Consider the following 19709-nt stretch of genomic DNA (forward strand, 5'->3'; position numbering starts at 1 on the left):
CAAAGTCGTTGCACTTTCCTACATTATGTAAAATACGGTTATTTCTTTCACTTAAAGACCTTGGTACAACATTAAACAACCACCGGTAACTATGCGGAGGTCCCTTTTGTCACAATACCTGTCTTCATTAGTCATGCTCGCTTAACGGGGAAAAAAAAATACTAGGACGCCTGCATTCATCCTTTTTTCCTCCTTTTCCAGGCTGCCCACCGGAGCACCCTCCAGCCGAGCAGCCTGGAGACCGGGCGCCCGTGTGCAGCAGCCGGGGGCGGCGGCCCCAGCAAGTCGCTGCGGCCCCGGCCGCCGGCCCCAGCCCTCCGCCAGCTGCCGGCGGGCCGCCGGCGCGCCCTGCTGCTCGGGGGCGGCCGAGACCCCCCGGGGCTGCCGGCAGCGCCGCAAGGTGGGCAGCCCGGCGCCGGCGGGCATGTCCGTGTGCGTGCCCCCCACACCTCCTGCCTCCGCGGAGCAAGGGCATGCGGCAGCAGCCGTGCCCCGCGCAGCCTCCGCAAAGGCGCGCTGCGGTGCGCGGGGGGGGCGCGCAGGGGGCGGCGGGCCCGCGCTGCGCGCCCGCGGCGCCGCCGCCGCATCGGTCGCCTCTCGGCGCCGGGCGCGGGGACATGCGCACTGCCGCCCGCCCGCGCCGCGCTCCGCGGCCGCGCTCCGTCTCTCTCCGCCGCCTCCCCCGGCCCTCCTGCGGGCGGAGGAGGGGGAGGCAGAGCAGGGGGGAGGAGGAGGAGGAGGGAGGGGAGAGAGGCGCGCCGCAACTTGCTGCGGCTCCTCCCTCCCCTTCCCTCGCCGCGCCGCGCCGCTGCCCGGCCCCTGCGGGCTGCGCTCCGCGGGCAGCGCTCCGCGGGAGGCGGCGTACCCCAGCGCGCCTCTCCGCGGGGCCGGCGGCTCCCGGTGAGTTGGGGCCGGTGCGCGAAGTTGCCGTGTCTGTGTTTGGGGGGAGGGGGGGTGCGCGCTGTCGCTGCGCGGGGCTGCGCGGCTGCGGCGGGCTGGTGGCGGGGCCGCTGCGGGGCGCGGCGCGGGGCTGCCCTGTCCGGCCGCGGTCCGTGCTGCAGGCGCGGCGGCCATTTGGTTATTTGGGGGATAATTTGGCCAGGAGCGGTCACAGGTGCGGGGCACGGTCCGAGGCGGCGGGATCCGGCCCCCGGCTGGGGTTATTGTGCGGCTTCCCGGGCGCAGCGCGGCGGCATCCCGCGGCGGCGGGGGTCTCCGCGCCTCCCGGCTCTGGCTGCTGCGAGTCAGCCCCTTAACTATATTTTCATTCAAATCCTATTACGTGGTGGCGGACTCCAGTTTGCTTCGCAGTGGCATCTGCTCTCGGTCTCGGAAACTCTTTAAGAGGAAGGGATCTCCAGGGGAGAGCGGGGCTGCTTTTCAAAGCGTTTCGAGGAGAGCTGCAAGCACAAATTAGTCCTAACGCATCATTTGCCGGGTGTGCTGCTTGGAGCATTTATTTTCCTTAGTGCTTCTAAGAGGGGAAAGGAAAAACTGGCAAACGGTCATACCAGAAAGTTGTGTAGCTTGAATGTTACATACGCTAATGGACCCAATTATCTAAATAAACAAACACAGTGATTTATAGGTGTCTGAACGATAATGCTTTGAATGATAGAGCTCTTTAACCTTTCTTTCTAATCTGTTCCTCAGAGATTCGGTTTTAAGGAGAGTAATATATCATCTGTGGTGCTGAATACTTGAGTTGATCACATTTGTAAAAGGAATGGCTTTTGAAAGAATACTGAGCCATTAAGCAACAAATGCAGAAACAGAGAGAGAGAATGAGCAAAGATAAAATTTTGTAGAAAAGATTCTTCCCCTTCCTATCAGCCGTGCACGATTAACTTTTATTCAGAGTTCTTATTTATTAAATTAAACTTCAAAAAAAAAAAAAGTGCGCTGTGTGAAACCAGAAGGAAATCCTCCTTAGTCCTCTTGTAGTCTGTCTGCGTTGCAGTTAAATGATGATTGGAGCAGTGTCTGTTAAAAGAATTTGCAAAGCAAGCACTGCTAAAGATACCCAGTAGGTAAATGGAAGTACTTCGTTATTGCCTTTGTTTCTCTTAGATAATACAGAAGTAGAAGTTTCAAATTCCAGGGTTTCTTAGTTTACATCTTTAAATATTTTGCCCTGATAAATATACCTGTATGTGAGGTGCGCAGCTTCAATACAGCAAAAGTGCCTTCCCTTACTGGAAAAGTGATTAATTCAGGTGTTAGCGTGTTTAACAAGGGCCAAATTCTGCAGCCTGTGGAGCATCTCCTGTAAGGGGTGAGCATCTTTTGCCCTCGCTGGAAAAAAAATGGTGAGTACAGTATGCACAACATCTTGCAGGCCTGAAGTACAAGAGCAATTTTATCTTTAACCAGTATTTCAACATGGGATTTTATTAACATTAAATCAATATTTGGGTGAGCAATGGGGATCTGCAACTTGCGAATGAGAAGCGGATCTGAAGGTAACACGTTGCTCATATGAGTAAAGGTTGTGGGATATGACACCCAGAAAGCTCACCTATCTTTTGTTCGGTTCCTTTTATGAAATGTCATTTAATGAGGAAAAGAAGCAGGTAATCCATTGCATTTTAAGGCACAGTGCTCCTCATAAGCCTCATTGCCAGGCACTTGAACGTGAATGTGGATTTAGATCATGTATTGTATACAAATGACTGCTACTAGATAACTTAAGCTCTAAATTTATCCTACTATTAAAGTTATATTGATCAGAAAGTGGCAACTGGTTTTCAAGTCCTAAATAAGAAAAGCTCAACAATCTAGAGCTAATTTGTATTTTAAGAAGCACTGTTCTGAGGAATCCACAAGAAATGCAATTGAGTTTTCCTTACTGGCTGTGCAGTGGCATCTATTTAAGGAACGCTCACTCTTTCCTGGGGCAGCGCGGGCTTCATTGACACACAAAGGAGTTAAATCTGTTTATCAGCTCATTGATGCTGATGGCAAAGTGCTGTAGAGCTCAACGGCTGGAACAGAACACGGTCTTTTTCCTTCCAGTAAGGATGGGGATGGAGAATGGAGGGGCTTTTTCAACAGCCGTATAGTAGTTGTAGTTCCAACACCGTATCATTGTAACTGCAAAATATAATTCAAGAATAAGATTAATAGACCAAGAAGGCTTGAAAACATTGTTTAACACTTAATTGAAACAATAAATCATTCAAATAACATTACCCAGGCTCTTATAGTGATGCCTCTGCTTCCAGGTGTTGAGACCGGAGCAGATTTCGGGCGCTGGGTGCAAGGGTAGCTCAGCCCCAGAGCGGCAGTGGGAGGGCAGCTGTGTTGTAGCCTGGTGGCCGTGCTGCAGCTGGGAGGGAGCCCAGGCGGGGTGAAGGGGCACAACATGCTGAGACTCGCCCCCACCTGCAGGTTGCCAAACTAGGGCTGAGAGAGCCCCCTCGCAAGTTTGAGTGTCTGCTGAATGAATGGCAACTGCTGGCCCGGGCCCTGCGTGGATGTGCTGGATGAGGCTCTGGTTGTACAGCCTGTAGCTTGCAGGCAGGCTGCTCGCTGCCCATCCCTGCATCCCAAGGATGCTGTCAGTTGCGGATCTTATACTGTGTATAACAATGCCAAAAAACTTCTGTTCTGGTGAGGGAAGAAGTTCAGGACGGCTTCTTCCTTGGGAAAATGGTGGATTTCTAAATGTTCGTATGATCAGGTGCTGCTTACATTGATTAAAACATGGAAAGGGCAAGCAGTGCACACTCATTTGTGTAATACTGCTAGTAATAAACTCTAGACTTTGAAACCACTGTGCATTCGTGCTGGCTCTTGGAGGTCCTGTAAAATCCTGCTACACAGATGAGGAAGCTGAACCATGAAGATCTGGCTGCAAATTTACTGAAGGGAGTTGAGATGTCCTTGGTTGCTGTTCCCCCATCTCCATCCTGGTATCCCTCACTCACTGAATTGCCACGCCATCCCACAGCTTCTCTGTAGGTCTCTCATGGGCCTGTGTGCCACATCGATCTCGCCTTCTCCCCGGCCCCTTGCCTTCCGAAAACCCCGTGTGCTGTGCAGGCAGCACTGCCCTGCTCATGAACCGGGATAAATACCAACCCACAGGTGTTCAGTGACTCACTCGAGGCCCCAAGCTGCAAACCCCTCCGCAGTTTCACTTTGCTTTTCTTGCATGGTGAAGCAGTTTTTTACAATGCTGTGCCCACAGTTGCCTGGGCTGGGGAGGGTGAGCTGTGGGCAGTGGGACCTCCAAAGGTTGCTCCTGCAAAGGTGGACCAGGCACAGCTGTCAGGTGAAAATGATGAGTGACGGGAGGCATTCCTTCACTTCGTGGATGTGATATAACCAAGTTTTAATTAAAGCAGCGGCGGTAGATTATTAGGGCAGATAAATACTGCCTTGTTACAGCCCTCTTGGGTCATATGTAAGCAGTATTCGTTTTAGAAAGGATGAATGAATAGTCAGTGTGAAGGATAAAGATCAGCATTGTTAATCACTCTGGAAGTCTTCCGTGGGAAAGTGTAAACTCCCGAGGGAAGATACTGTCCATAAATGTCATTTAAATATTTACATAACTTGGGGATAAAATTTTGATATTAAAGGCATGCAAGTACCAAGTCATGTTTGGATTCCTGTCAGCAATAACTAGGACTTGTACGGCTAGGGTTGGTTGGTGGTGGGCTGTTTTCTGCGTAATGCTTTGCTAGCAGTTACGAAGAACTCTTCTTCAACACCACTATAAAAAAAATTAATTGTTCATGATAAAAAATTAGATAAAAAAATTAGATAAAAAAATTAGAAACTTGGGAGACTACATTTGCTTAAACGCTTGTGCTTCAGGTGGAGTTAACTCTTCACTTCTGGTGTCCCTGGGCAGGCAGTGTGCCCGTCACCATTATCTGGGCTAGGGACATGGTGATTGATCATCCGCTTACGGTTTGTGGCTGTTGATATGTCTGTGGGGTGAGAAAGAATGACTCCAGGTGGGCGGGGGGGGGGGTTCCCCCCCACCCCCCAAATAACTGGAAATAGTAGGAAATGTTCCTGTACTGATCCTTGATTTTGTAATTCTCGCAAAAGTTTCTTTTGTCCTTTTCCAGCTCTCAGAATGTGATACAACCCTTGAAAAAAAGTCCGTGTGCTTTCATGTAAATGCAATGAGGATGAGCCTTTGAAAACATATCTTAGCTGATGTTGATGAATAAACAAACTTGGCCAGAGTAAATCTTTTCATCTAACTTCAAGAGCCACACTGTAATGAAGTAAATATAGACGTACTTAATGGGCTCCTTTCATCCAAACACATAACAAACCCTCCAAACTAATGCAAACAAATCTAAAATGGATTTCTAAGTGGCTTGCTTTTTTTGGTACTGGAGCAGTTTAGTCTAGCCAGGCTAGGACGGGAGTGGAGCTTGCTCCCGGAGTTGTGAGGTGCTGGGTTGCGTGCCGGCCTAAACGTGGGGGGGCAGAGAGTGTGCCAGAGACCTGGCTCTTCTCCTGCGGTTGTTGTGCAAAAAAGGCAGAAAGTCCTTGTCCCATGTGTGGCTTAAAACACCTTATTCGATGAGCTTCTCTCTGAACTCATCCCTTTGGAAGGCAGCTTGCGGATGAGGCTTCGAGAGGCAGGGGAACCTGCGTTGGCTGCTGTGTGCTCCTCCTCGGCCGCAGCCCAGCTCCGCACCCCATTGCTGAGCGCAGGCTGCACCAAGAGAGCCCCTCCAAGCAGGGGACGGCTGGCAGCCCGCCTCCGGGGCAGCCTGTGCATGGCATGCCACCGCTCGGGGGGCCAGTGCTAACGTGCCTAGGGGGCTTGCTCAGCAGGGCACGTCCTGGCCGTGCCCCAGCCCAATTCCTGGGTTCACAGAGTACCTGAATTTGGTGTTAAAGGGGGCCTCGGGGCCGTCGTGACAGCTGCTGTAGACACAGTGGTTGAAGTATGACTGCAGCGGTGGTGTTGACTTTGGCAGCATGTTGTTGGTTGGAAGCTGTGGGAAAGAGGAGCTCAAAGAACAGTTCTGCAGATCTGGATGTTCACTGCGTGACAGTGGATTTGATTGCATTTTGAGACTTGCAGGATGACTGTTTTTAATGACAGCAGTCGTAAATAGATTAATGACTTGGGGAAAGTGTGCCTAGCAAATATAGCCATTTGGTTTCACTGTCCTTGCTTTGTGGAGAAGACTAACGTGTAATGTTTGTATTTCCCATATCACAGAAAGTCTTTAGATCTTCTCTTTAAAAAGCACAGTTATAAAACAATTTTACTTTAAAGACGAGTGCTTTGTTTTGAAAAGGATAAACCCTGTTTTGGAGAAGATGACCATAACTTGGTCTTTTCTTTTCTTAATAGGAAAAGTTAAGGTCCATTTCATTCCATTGTGGAATAAAATTCCATTCAAATCTGGGCGATTTGCTTATAAGAGTTTGAATATTAGACTATTTAGACAACTGTGTCAGCATAATTACAGAAATTCTTCAGTAGGAGTTTTTTCTTTGCTGAGATCTTGATGAGTGGGAAATAGTATAAAGAATTATTTCTGTGAGTGTTGGAGGAATTTTGTGAAAGAGCTTTAAATCTAGCAGACTGTTGTACTTAAAAAACCACAACAGTGATTTACTAAAGTCCAGATTCAACTCACTATTTGACACCTCAAATACTCAGACATCCAATTTAGCTTGCATCTGGTGGTGTGGTGCCACATGTACAGGAGTGTAACATATTAAAAACTGTTCAGCTTCGGATGTGTTCATCTGGGGATTTACTCATAAATAATTGATAACCCTCTGAAACAAAATCTCTTCATTACTCTGTGGATTGCTCACCTCTTCCCTCCTGCACTCATTGTTCTCGCAGGCGCGGGGGAAGAAGGAGGTGCTGCTTTAATGAAGGTGTACGTCAGCCTCCACTGCTCCTTTCAAAAGGTCACCCAACTAAACAGCAGCAATGAAATGCATGACAAAAGATAAACATTTTATTGTCCTACAGAGATACGTGGCATTCCAGTGTTTTAGAGGAGCCGCTTAGCTGCTGTATTTAAGACTTCTTTTCATCCTAGCATGGAAGCAGTGCTTATGATGAATTACTAAATCCATGAAAATTTTGCATCTAGTGCACTGCAGGATAGGACGTCAAATTAAGGGCTGTTTGATGAGCAGTACCAATTACAACTGTGATACTTGGGCTTGATCTTTCAAGATTTTACTGCAGTTAAGTATCCTTGCTCAGACTGTTGACTGCAGTGGGACAAGTCTTGCAGTGATTTCTCATCTGAGCAAGGGTTTGCGTGACTGAGCTCATATTTACCAGACATTGAAGCGTAGTGATGAATTTCCTTTCCTGCAAAAAAGAAGAGCCATTCTGCTACCCACTGACTTAATAAAGTGTATTTGAGTTGATCTAACAAAATCTCATTTTAATGGAAAAAGTGTCTTAATGTAAGATCAGTTCATCTTTCTGATGACTTGATTGCTTTAGAGTTATTAGCCAAGTTCTGTAACAGTCTTTAAAGGTGCTCTACTTGCTTGCAGTTTAATAGCCCTAACTATTGCTAATGTACAGGAAATGTTCAAATCACATCATTGAGAGAGAACCCTAACAAATCTTACAGCTCTTTTAATGTGAGGTTTCAGATGTTACTCTTGTTTAATTGAAAGGTGAATGCTATAAAGGCTTTGTCAGTCTGCTGTTTCCAGATGACAGCACTTTCTATGGAGTTACTGTAAGTCCCAGAGTGCTAATCCCAGCTTTCAGCTTCAGGATTCATAGCTCAAACTCTTCCTTTTTTACCTGGCAGAAGTGTGCATCTGTGGTGTTGTCTGGATTTGTGTCTTCCAGAAAAATACTGATTTCAGTCAAATAAAATGAGAAAAATTTTCTGAAATAACAGTCACATTCTGCCTGATATTGGAGAAAAGGGGGCCTTCGCTCCTTCTTCTATAAACCAAAAGATTAAGCTTGCTTATAAAGGATTAACAGAGCTCTCTTCTGTTAATTCATAGTGGTGTAGTCGAAGTGCCTGATTCTACATCAGTGGAAAATCCATTATCAATCAATGGGAATTTTGCAGCTGAAGCCAAAGGGATTAGAGGCTCATTGTTGGAATTGACTGAAGGAGAGAAAGACCTGGATATGCTTCTTGCCACATGGCTGTGAGCCACCACTGGGGTGCGGCCACCAAAAATGGCAAAGGAAAATCTTCGGTTGCCTCAGGCAGGCTATTTCCAGAGATGTATGAAAGGGTTAGTGCCACTGTACAGGGCTGTAGAGAAACCTTACCTGGGGTGCTGCTGGTAGCCCTTGTTACTCACGTCCAAGCAAGATAATTTCAACGTGGAAGAGGTACACAGAGAAAGATGACCTGAAGTCCTCTTCTAGGGATTGTGCCATGGTGGAAGAGAGTTAACGTGGAGGTCAGATGTGCAATGGGAGCAGGAGTTAGGAAGAGCAGTGGAAGAGGGGCGCAGATTTGGGAGCGAGCGGTGCAGAGGAGCACTGGTGCCTAGACCACGCTCTTGTACCTGCTGCCACTCAGGCTGTCACCCAGGCACGTTGGTTTAAGAGACTGGAGTGTAAGGGAGATGCAGGAAGAAATTGCTACCAAACGGTACTGAGGGTGGCATCCTCGCAAATTGCATTGCCTGCAGAAGTTTCTTCTTTTAATAAATAACAGCTGCTTTTCCTTCTAATAGAGCACGTGGACCAATGTTCAGACTCTTAGAGCCTGCAAACTATAAAACCCACAGTTTCATACTTACTTTAGTAAGGAGTATTCATCAAGCACATTCTGAAATATAATTTCATTTTCTTTTGAAATGCTGTCATAGAGCTTAGTTTAAAAGTAGCTCTGATCCAGAACCTAGTTGTGGACAAAAGCATCGTCCCCATGACTTCTGCTGCAGTGTTTGGTGGGTACTTTTCCAGGGATGGAAACTAATACATCACAAAAAACTATTCAGAGTAAAAATTACACTTTTTACAATGATTCGGTAAATGTAAATGTATTGTTTTGATCTGTTATAATAGGCGAGGTTGTGTCATTTAGTTTGGCAATTACAGAGATTAAATTAATTTCATTTTCCTTTACTCTTGTTAAATGCAACATAATTGAGCACACATCACAGAAGGTTGGGGCTCTCTTGTTCCATCATTTATTAATCTAACACATTAGATGAGAGGCTTTATAGATTTGCTTGCCTAGGGAAAAAGAAGAAGAAAATAAAGAAAGGCCAAACTAGATATGTGTATTCTGTCTCATGCTTTGAGGTACTGTCAAATATTGCCTCATTTTTAGTACTTTTTGTAAGAAAGGCCACTACTTTTCCCCCAGAATGGTGAATTGTGACCTGATGCTTAAACAGTCTGAATAAGCCCATATTTGGATAGGCAAGGTCACTTGTGCGGTTCCTCGCCCTCATGCTATATAGGGTTATAACGTTGTAATTGGGCAGGGAAAATAAACTACAAATGGGCACGCCGGTGTTTTGGCACTATCTTGGCCATCTTAATTGGCTGTCCTGGTTCCAGGAGGAAGCCGTTTGTGACGTGTGCCTTCCTCTAATTTAACCTTTTCAGAAAATGGTGTTGGCCTAATACAGGCAGCAGGGCAGTAACAGCTCAGTGGTGGCAGAAGTGCTCTTCTTTCTTACCTTTATGTAGCTGGAGGGGATTTGAAAATTGGATATTTCTCTCCATCTCTGCAGCTCCAAGTAGCCCCGACACTGCCAGCCATGGATTAGTGAAATAAATCCCTCGTGTTCGTAGTAAAGTGGAAAATATAAAGAGCATTTTCTGCCTTTTTTTTCTTCCTTTTTAATGTGTCATTTGCTAGCTGGCATAGTGACCTCCATTTCGTGACTCTTGTGATATGACTTGTCACAGGGCTTTTCTGTGTGGATTAATTCATCGCTCAAGGAGTAGCAGCATGTGACGTTATGCACATGGACCCGAGGTAAACAGTTACCTGTATACCACCTATAATGAACCTCTACTTCAAATATTATCTGTTAATGCAGTTTGGGGTTTTTTTACGTGATTTTCTTTCCTTTTTGTTTTATCTCTTTTCTTAACTATGTCCTTGGTAGTCAAATGGGATGCATACATATAGTCACCTTCTAGTGTTGCCAGTGTAGCCAAATTTGGGAAACAATATTCCTGGCAATTTAGTACATGAAATCTGCCAATGCACTGGGAAATGGTTTTATGCTAGTTATGTAGAGGTATGGTACAACAGTTCAGTTTTCCAGGGTATCTTGGTAGACAGTCTGTCAAATCTTTTAAATTGTTGTTCCAGTCAATTATATTGACTGAAGTGAAAGCAAGAATTAATCTTTTTTTTTCCATTCTTAACATGAAGATTTAATTTCATACCCTTGATTTACATTTCAGTATCAATTGTGTATTTTAATTTGTGTGAGTGAACCCTGAAGCCCTTACTCGGTTGTGACTCCATCTTTAATTTTGCCTAAGTCCAATTCATTTCAGGAAAGCACATACACCAGGGATTGATTAGTTTTAACAGTTGGGTAAATGGTAGGGAAAGAAGTGGTGTCTGGGTCTGGTTATGGAATTACATTGTGCTGTGGGGTCTGACCACTTATGGTGGAATTGATGGATGCTGGTTTCCAGGTGATTTCTCTTATCCTCCTCCTCAACAGGTTTGGTTAAAAACAGCCCTAGAGAAGTACTGGCTGGAGAAAGCAAACTAGCCCAGAAGCAGAGGACTGATTTCCCCCCAAAATGGGAGGTCATTATTATTAGGAAATTAGCTAAATTATTTACTTCGCAAAGCCAATTTACTTGGATAGCCAATAACTCAGCATTTATGTGTTTCCCCCTTATTCAGCGCTCAGGCATAGCGTGCCCAGATCATGCGGTGCAGTTGGTTCCCGACAGGCACATCACCACCTGTAGCTGGCCTGGGAGGAGAAGCCTGGTCTGTGAAACAAGTGATGGGACCCCCAAACTCCCGTGGGGGTGGCCTTCACAGACCTGCCTGGCCGTGTCCTGGTTTCCAGCACCTGCAGAGATGTTGGCAGGGTAGGGCAGGTGCCAGATCATGGGGCAGCGGGAGTCTTCTCTGAGAGTTTTTCTGGAGGCAGGCAACCTGGGGGTTTCATCCCCAGCTGTGGACCATGGAGCCTGGAAGTGCTGGAGTCATCTGGCACCACGGGACATGGCTCCGTGCAGAAGCGAGGTGGCCCGAGGAGCTGGTTGTAGCTACTGCAGGACGCCACAGCCCTGGAGGTTTGGATCTCATGGCTGGCAGTCTGGGAACCTGGAAGCCCTTGGTTGATTTTTGTCACTTCTTTGCTTCTCGCAGCTGTGGGAATTACTGAAATATTAGTTCTTGGACAATGGTAAAATTAGCACGAGTTGTCAGTTTTAATCAGCAGTAAACAATGTTTTACTCAGGAAATGCAGTAACCAAGAAAACTTGTTTTCACTTGGTTTTCTGGACTAGGCAGAAATTATATGTTGCAGTGCTGTGATTCCCTGGGAAGGAGAATTTCCAAGACTTTGCAGTTTCTGTGTTCCACGCGGCACGACGTGTGCCCTGCTCCACAGAGCAGTAGTACTTTCTATATTAAGTATTAGCCTGTATACTTAATTACACTGGTGCTTAAAAAAAGCAACAGCTTTAAACAGAAAAGGCTTCCTTTCACTGGAGTCTAGAGGAATAAAGAAAAAAAAACCCTCAGGAATTTCTGTGCTTAAGCTATCTGTCAGTAGATAGTTGTGGGTTTTCTGAGGTGTAACTCTGAAATGTTAGCGTTCATTTAATAAAAATCATGCTCCCTGCAGTTCATCGGCAGCTGGCACTTAGAAAGATTGAATTCGGAAAAAATAGGTGTGAAGATTAGTGTAGGTAAATGACCAGAGCTGAGAGATTTATACCTTCTAAACACCTAGCTACCTGGTTTTATTAACACTCCTGTATCTGTGATGTGTGTCGGTATCTGCCTGATTTTATGCAGATTGGAGCAAGCTCTTGCAAAAAAAATTAGTGCTATTAAGGCAGTCATATGCTAAAGAGCGAGGTTTCGGTGGCAGGGAGAAGTGCACTGCTGCTTTCTTTTCCTGCAACTGGTGTTTCAGTTTGGCAGTAGAGGGCTGTTGTGGCTGAAGGCACGTGCTGCAAACGTAACACTTGCCTTTTTCTCACTCTCCTGCATGATCCTCTAGTGGATTTTTGTCCCTCAGCCCTGGCAGTTTGATACAGGAAAGGGTTAACTTCCAAAAGCATGGTCTGGCAATTCGGTGTGTACCAACTTTAAATTAGGGGATGCTGATACAGTGCAGGTTGTAAAGTGGAGCTTGCAGGAGGATCTAGCCAACATGGGATTGGGGTCGTTTAAATGCTGACAGAAGAATCTGGCTCCTGGTGGGGCAGCTGTACCTGCGGCAGCCCCGGCTGATCAGCCCTGTGTCCTGGGGATGCCACCTTTGGCCCTGCTATGGAGAGCAGCTAGGAGTTATCCCACATCCAAAATTTGAACATGTGAGTGGGAGAGACTGGGAACAAGGAGAAGTGCAGAGTCCTTCCCCTGGGGAGGTACAGCCCCAGGCACCAGTATGTGCTGGGGCTGACTGGCTGGAAAGCAGCTTGGCAGAAAAGGCACGGGGGTCCTGGTGGACACCAAGTTGAACATGAGCCAGCAGTGTGCCCTTCTGACAAAGACGGTGAGTGGTGTCCAGGGCTGCGTTAGACAAAGTAGGATTCTGTGACAGCACCAACTACACTCTTAAGTGGCTGTGCTGGATGGGTGGTAGGACCACCTCTGTGCCACCTTCTGTGCAGACGGACTTTTTTTAAGAGAGCCTGTTCTAAAATAACTGTTCTCTAGTTTGTTCTTTAAAAACTTGAAAAATATTCTCCATTCTCCCTGAAAAAAGGGTATCAGCATATTCTTGGTACCTTATGTCTGCATCCTCAGTTCACTCCCAGTTTTTCACCTTCAGTTTTTAAAACAGAAAGTCTCTTATATGCTCCCTGGATTGTTCAGCAGGGACGCAATATCTGTCATTGTCTCCTGTTCCTTCAGGATGTGTGCAGAAGAGCAGTTATTTCATCTCTGTTCTGACCATGTATGTGAAAAATAAGGAAAAATTTCATTCTTTGCAGCAACTTGAGCCTGTAAATGTTGGACAAATAGTGCTTATTGTGCAAGCCTCTTGTGTTGCTATTTCTAAATATTTCCTTTCCATTAAAGCCCAGTTCTTACTAGCTCCATTTCCCAGCCATTTGCAGCTAGCATCGTGTCCCATGTGCATCCATAGAATAGCAGACGAGGTGCTGAGCTTAGCTGTCGTACTAATAGGCCTTAAGCAGTATCACGTCCGAGACTCAAGGCAGGAGACTTTTATCAACACAAGCCTACAGAGAGGGCTTTTGTTGTAAACCACAACGGTACAGTGTGCCACTGCATGTTTCCTCCTCCTGGCGAGTTTAACAGCTGTCTGGAAACAAACCCCACCAAATGTGCCGCTTCTTATGCACATGGGAGCAGTGGAGCTGTTATCGGTGACCTTAGCCTTCTTGTTTTGGCTTGCAAGCTAATTTTGTATTAATTACAGGCATAGCTTTAATCTTTGTCAATCGGGCAGCCACAGTAGAGTTATCCTTTGATTATTGATGTCTGATTTGGTTTTATTCCCTGACTCTGTTTGCAAAATAAAGACTGAAGCATTTTTCATATAAATTTATTTCCTAATCATGATTTCTGAAATTCACAAGGAGCCTGATCTTAGGTATACTGGTGCTGCCTTCTCAGTGTAAATACTATTGTTCTAATGTGATCCTTGGAGACTGTAGAAGGCTTTCCAGGTCAGGGAAGAAGTTTTTTGAGGTGAAAGAGGAGCAGTCTTAGCGTAAGTTGTTTGATTTTTCCCAAAGGAGAAGGAAAGATGCCATTTTAGGAGAGGATGAAATCCACTCCCCAAGTTAAAGGTATGCACGAGAGCTTAGGTACTGTTTAAGTTTTTAATATAGTTGCAATATTAGAAACTTCAAAAGAGAAAGAGCTGCATGTGTGAAAAGAGTGGTGAAGACCTTAGTGAGCTGCAAAACGGGTGAAAACTTCTTTTAAAATCTGACCTAGAGAAGTGGATGTAGACTTAGGTGGGAACAAGTTTAACCAAGAGAGAGACAAATATTCCTTCCTATAGAAAAGACATTTTGTTCTTTGGATTTGGTACCTGAAGTCTCTGGTGCGGGAAGAAAAAGTGCTTGGGAGGATTGGAGTTCATACGGCATTTTAATTCATTTTAGAATATTTAGGAAGGTTCAGAAACAAACCTCATTATTAATGAAAAGGTTGCAAAGATTGACAGGCCAAAGTGTACATGAACAATAGCTGTTGAGAAGATTTCCATGATAACTGAAAATGTGGATTTCTTATCACTTTGGAAGTTGCATGTTTATACCCCGTTGTGGCTTGAAAGGGATTATACATGCAAACCCCTGGTGCAGGGAGGTGACTGCATGTATAGAGTGACACTTGGTGCTATGTTTGCTCTTTATTATACGAGAGGTATGTTTATTTTTAGTTTTGCTTATGTAAAAAATGCAACACTCCTAAAACTGAGAAGACATATTCTGGTATTTCCATCTTTGTATTGCAGCTAATTGATATGAGACAGTGATGCTAATATCTGTAGCTAATAAGAAAATAAAGAAGATTTTTTTTGTTGTTGTATATTTTATTTGTCTTATACTGCACGTGGCATGAGCAGTGAACTCAAGAATTACACTCCTGTTGCATTTAGGCAAACTTACCATTTGTGATACAAAGAAAATACACACCAAGACTTCAAAGAGCTTCAGAGAATGTCTGAATTACAGTGTGTACATGTCTTAACTTTTAGGGCTTTTTAGACACTGAGGTACCTTTCCCACACCCAAATAACAGCAGACCAGTTGAAAACAGCAGAAAATCAGGAAGGAGAAAATTAATATCCTCAGACTTGGCATGGGAGGCTGCTTAAACACACTGTAAAAGTCACATAAGGCATCCGTATCTGTATATAACCAAGCAGAAACAGTGGTCCGCTGAAAGCACAAATGTTAGGAGTTATTCAGACTACAAAGATATCCTCGAGCATATGGGTATCTGCCCCTAATGATTCCAACAAAAAACCCAGCCAGACTGTGTTGAATCGAATGCAAACTGAGCATGAAGATCTTGAAAAGGACTTTGAAGAGCAAAGAGTCTGCAACATAAAAGTAAATGATGAACTGTGTATAAATGTGAACTATATATATAGAGATACCTGTAAGAGCACTGGTGGGCATGCAGGATCACCAGGTAGGACATCAGAAAAATGAGAAGCTAGTTGAATTGGTCATTGCAGGGGAATTTGAGCAGGTACTGCATTGGGTAACTGTGCTGGTTTTGGCTGGGATAGAGTTAATTTTCTTCATAGCAGCTAGTATGGGGCTGTGTTTTGGATTTGTGCTGGAAACAGTGCTGATAACACAGGGATGTTTTTGTTACTGCTGAGCAGTGCTTACACAGAGTCAAGGCCTTTTCTGCTCCTCACCCCACCCCACCAGCGAGGAGGCTGGGGGTGCACAAGGAGTTGGGAGGGGACACGGCTGGGACAGCTGACCCCAACTGACCAAAGGGCTATTCCATACCATATGATGTCATGCTCAGCATATAAAGCTGGGGAAAGAAGAAGGAAGGGGGGTGTAGCGGATTGATGCACGGACTCCGATCGAGGGGTAAATCAAAGACCCTTTATTGAAATCTTCCATGACCTATATACTTTCTATTTGTTTACACACGCGCTGCTGAGAGAACTCCTATGGGTCTACATGTCTTGTCCACGCGCCCCCCATGCGTCCCTTCAGCTAATACCATTGGCTATCTCCCTGCAACCCTGCAGTGCCTTCCCCCACAACAAAGGTGTTCCAGACGCACTGTCTCCTTTTTTCGGACATGACCCGGACCCTCAGTACTTCAATCTTGTTAACCCTTTCACTCCCACAATGCCTAATTCCTCCTCGGGGGGGACGTTCGAAGTGATGGCGTTTGTCTTCCCAAGTAACTGTTAATGCGTGATGGAGCCCTGCTTTCCTGGAGATGGCTGAACACCTGCCTGCCCATGGGAAGGAGTGAAGGAATTCCTTGCTTTGCTTTGCTTTGCTTGTGCACACAGCTTTTGCTTTACCTATGAAAATGTCTTTGTCTCAACCCATGAGTTTTCTCACTTTTACCCTTCCGATTCTCTCCCCCCATCCCACCGTGGGGGAGTGAGCGAGCGGCCGTGTGGGGCTTAGTTGCTGGTTGGGGTTAAACCATGACAGTAACGAAGATGAGAAGGTATCAGACTGCTGAGGTATCACAACAGAAGTGCTGAAAGAAGCTGGAGAATTGAATAAGGAGGTGTCACCGTGTGTTGTACAGAGCATAGCCAGTGCTCTGAAGAGGCAGTGTGGCTGACAGAAAACATACCACGCGCATGGATGCTGCAGCTGTGATTTGTGAATCTGAGCACTGGATTTCACTTAAAAAACCCGGAAATTTTTGGCAGAAAGCAAGTGGTGATTTTGAAGCAAGGCTGGCGGTGGCAGTCCTGAGACAGTGTGAGCTCCCAGGGGGACAGTTTCTTTCCTCAGCCCAGTCCCGCTCCCTCCTTTGAACTTTGGCTGCTTTGCTCCCAGGTGGGTGGGCACAGCAGTCCTGCTGCCTTCAGTTCCTGCCGTCCTGCCTGCCAGCCTGTAACTAACTCCACCATCTAAGTCCGTCCTCCCCCCAAACTAGCTCATTCTTGATAAGATATTCATCTTCAGCTTCCCTCTGATTTGTGAAAGTGGAGAAAAATAATGGGAAAAATGGGTGCTTGGCCTTTTGGATATTTCATGAGAAGGCTGTATTATTTATAAATAATTTATGACTTTGAAGCTACAGCTTTCTCCCTGGGTTATATGTCTTGTATAACTAAACTGTATGATTTACCTTAAATTGCCCATCTGCCATGCATCGTGACTCTCCGTACAGCACTGTTTCTCCTCTCCTGTATGGCCTTCACTCACGGATAAGAGATTTGCATAAAATGATTTCTTCATGTAAATGCGATCGGGCTGCGGCTCCAGCATCTTGTTATAACATATGTACCAATCCCCTTGAATTGGGCTAGCGCCTACCTCGGTAATTGAATCTATTTGTTTGTGGCTGTAGTTTTGGGAATTAGCGGGGAGCAGGATGCATGCACTGACGTGCTTTTACTGCAGTCTTTGTAGCCTTACCTTATCCTAAGGCTTCTTTGAAAAAAACAAGAGGTGAGGGTCGGGATGGGGGTCGGCAGTGCAGCAGCTCAGGCTGGGGCCGAGGCGAGAGCCAGGGGCTGAAGGGGGCTCCCCGGGGACACCCTGGTTATCCGTGCTGGCCTTGAGACAGGCAGCTGGCCCCCACGGGGACAGCCCGCCCAGGGCCCACACAGCCGGTGTAATTAAAATGGTGCGTAAGCCAGGGAGATAAGGAGCCCTTGCCATTTCGGTCTGTGTCATTCAGGCCATGATGCGGGGCCTGCCGGGGGTCCATGAGATGCTGGCGTGTGTGAAGCCCCTGCCCGAGAACGGAGCAACCAAAGCACCTCACAGACCTTTCCTGCACCCCTCTGCTGCCTGAGGTCTTAGCCCTGCATTTACACAACGTGGAGTATTTTTTTCACCCCCAATCTCTGTTTTTGGCTGAACCTCTTCATTCATGGGCTCTCCTCCCTGGCTTCACTTTCAGTGCTCTGCCTGACTTCTCCTTCTATTCTTCCAGCTCCTTTTGCAGCCATCTTATCCCAGCTTCCCCGATCTTCCTGGCACCTCCTTGTCTCCCCTTTACCTGAAGCATGAATAAATGAGATAATGAGACACAGGCCAGTCATCCCAATTACTTTGTATACATATGCATATGTATGCCCTAACCTGCTCCCTTGTCTCTCATCTTTCTGTCCTTTTCTACAGCAGTCTCTGGAGGATGGGATTATCTTTTGGTGTGTATTTAGTGTGCTGACACTGACGCAGTATGAATAGCATTGACGAATGGTATACATATTTTGAAAAACTAGAGCTGTATTGTAGTGTTCATTTGGGCTAGTAAAGCCTAACAAATTACCATGTAGCCTAGCTTGTCATCACTGCCAATAAAATGTTTTCTTGCGTCTAGGTTGTCGTTGCATAGTTTTATAGTTTTAAGTTGGAAGGAAAGATCAACTGTAGTCAGTATGGCCTCTAATAATTATTTAATGCTTTTTATACTAATGTTAATGTGCTCTGTATAATGGTTCGTGGGAAAGATGTGCTAATTTAGGTAATGGTGATAGTATTTTGATCAGGTGTGTAGTAAATGCAGAAGTTGGAAGGTATTTTTTTTGAAGGCTTCTCCATCTTTCTATAATTACCAGATAGATAATATGAACTTGCCAGATCCAACATGCTAATGATTGCCTTCCAGCTTTTAGAGAGACAAATTATACACTAGCAGTGTCTGAACAAGATTCTGCTTTGGTAGTGTAATAAAACATACAATACTGTGCTCTCTTGCCATTGCAGAAACATCCATGAATATGTCCCTCGTCTTTCAATACAGAAAATAATGAAGATGAAGCTAAATTTACTTTAGGAGTACTCAAATGGCTATTGATGGCTTGGGAATGCTGGGTTATCAATAGTAGATGAACTGCTTTGCTGTCTTCTGACACTTTGTAGAGGTGTCTCATGAATCATTTTCAGATAAAAGGTAAATGCTCTTACTGTCCAATTTTGCTCCTTTTAAATTGCTACATTTTTCAGCTTCGTCTGCAGATTTCCTGAAGCAAGCTCTCTGTGGCTGAGATGCAGGATATTTTCTTAGCAAGATGCCTTTTTTGAACTGGCTCTGAACTGTGCTGCCTGATTAAAGGCAAGTCTGCTAAGATTGTAGCATGCGATGATCATCTGCTGTGCTCTCTGTTCCACGGGCAAATTAGTGCTGGGCTGTGCTGGGCCATTAGGAGGAAGGTAGAGAGCGCTGTGTTTGGGTAATATTCTTAAATATATCATGTACCCTTGGTGCCTTGCAGTTGGGTCTAGACTAATAGGGAAGAGACCACTTTGGCTATTGTGCCACTAGCCATTTGACTAGTTGCATCTTGCTGTATCTCACTTTTAAAGGAATAATTTGCAGCTCATTAATCCCTTTGTGATTAAGAGGATTCTTTCCAGTATTTATCTTCTTCTAAAATGTGGTTGGTATGGGAGATTACTACAGAGGAACATGGAGACCCTTAGTCTTTCATAGTTACAACCATTACATTGGGACTGTGTAGGCATAGGAGCAGTCTGAGGTAGCAGGTCTGCCTTCAGATGAAGAAGAAAAAAAAAAGCAGAAAGCGGTAGAAGCTGTAGCAACAATATTCCTGGATCTGCAGGAAATCGTCTAATCCCTAGTTAATATAAAACACTCCTAAAATTACCAGAGTTTTTGAAATTAGTTTCTTTGTTTCAGAAGTAAGCAGTGCAGCCCCAAGGCAAGGAGCGGCGTGAATTTACTGGCATATTGCTATGGAAGGGTCTCTGGAGATACGCGACAGTAACCTCACCTCTTTGGCTCAAGAGCTGTGAACCAGATCACACGTTGTTGGAGAGTACTCTGCAGGACATGGGGAAATTCTGGGAGAAAGCTTTTATAAGCTTATGGTGTTCAATTTATTCTGAAAAGACATAAATTAGATACTGCTGTTAATA

The 19709-nt window shown here is 45.5% G+C and overlaps 1 protein-coding gene across 3 annotated transcripts in view; it reads left to right on the top strand.

Moving 5' to 3' along the window:
* Positions 1-791: 791 nt before the first annotated feature.
* PAG1 (phosphoprotein membrane anchor with glycosphingolipid microdomains 1) overlaps positions 792-19709 on the top strand; it is a 109339-nt gene continuing 90421 nt past the window's right edge. For all 3 annotated transcript variants that reach the window (XM_072852293.1, XM_072852292.1, XM_072852291.1), the window contains exon 1: positions 792-900. The gene's annotated coding sequence lies outside the window, so the exon portion shown is untranslated. The remainder of the gene's footprint in view (positions 901-19709) is intronic.

This window comes from Ciconia boyciana, chromosome 2, assembly GCF_034638445.1.
Source record: "Ciconia boyciana chromosome 2, ASM3463844v1, whole genome shotgun sequence".
Taxonomy (NCBI): Eukaryota; Metazoa; Chordata; class Aves; order Ciconiiformes; family Ciconiidae; genus Ciconia; species Ciconia boyciana.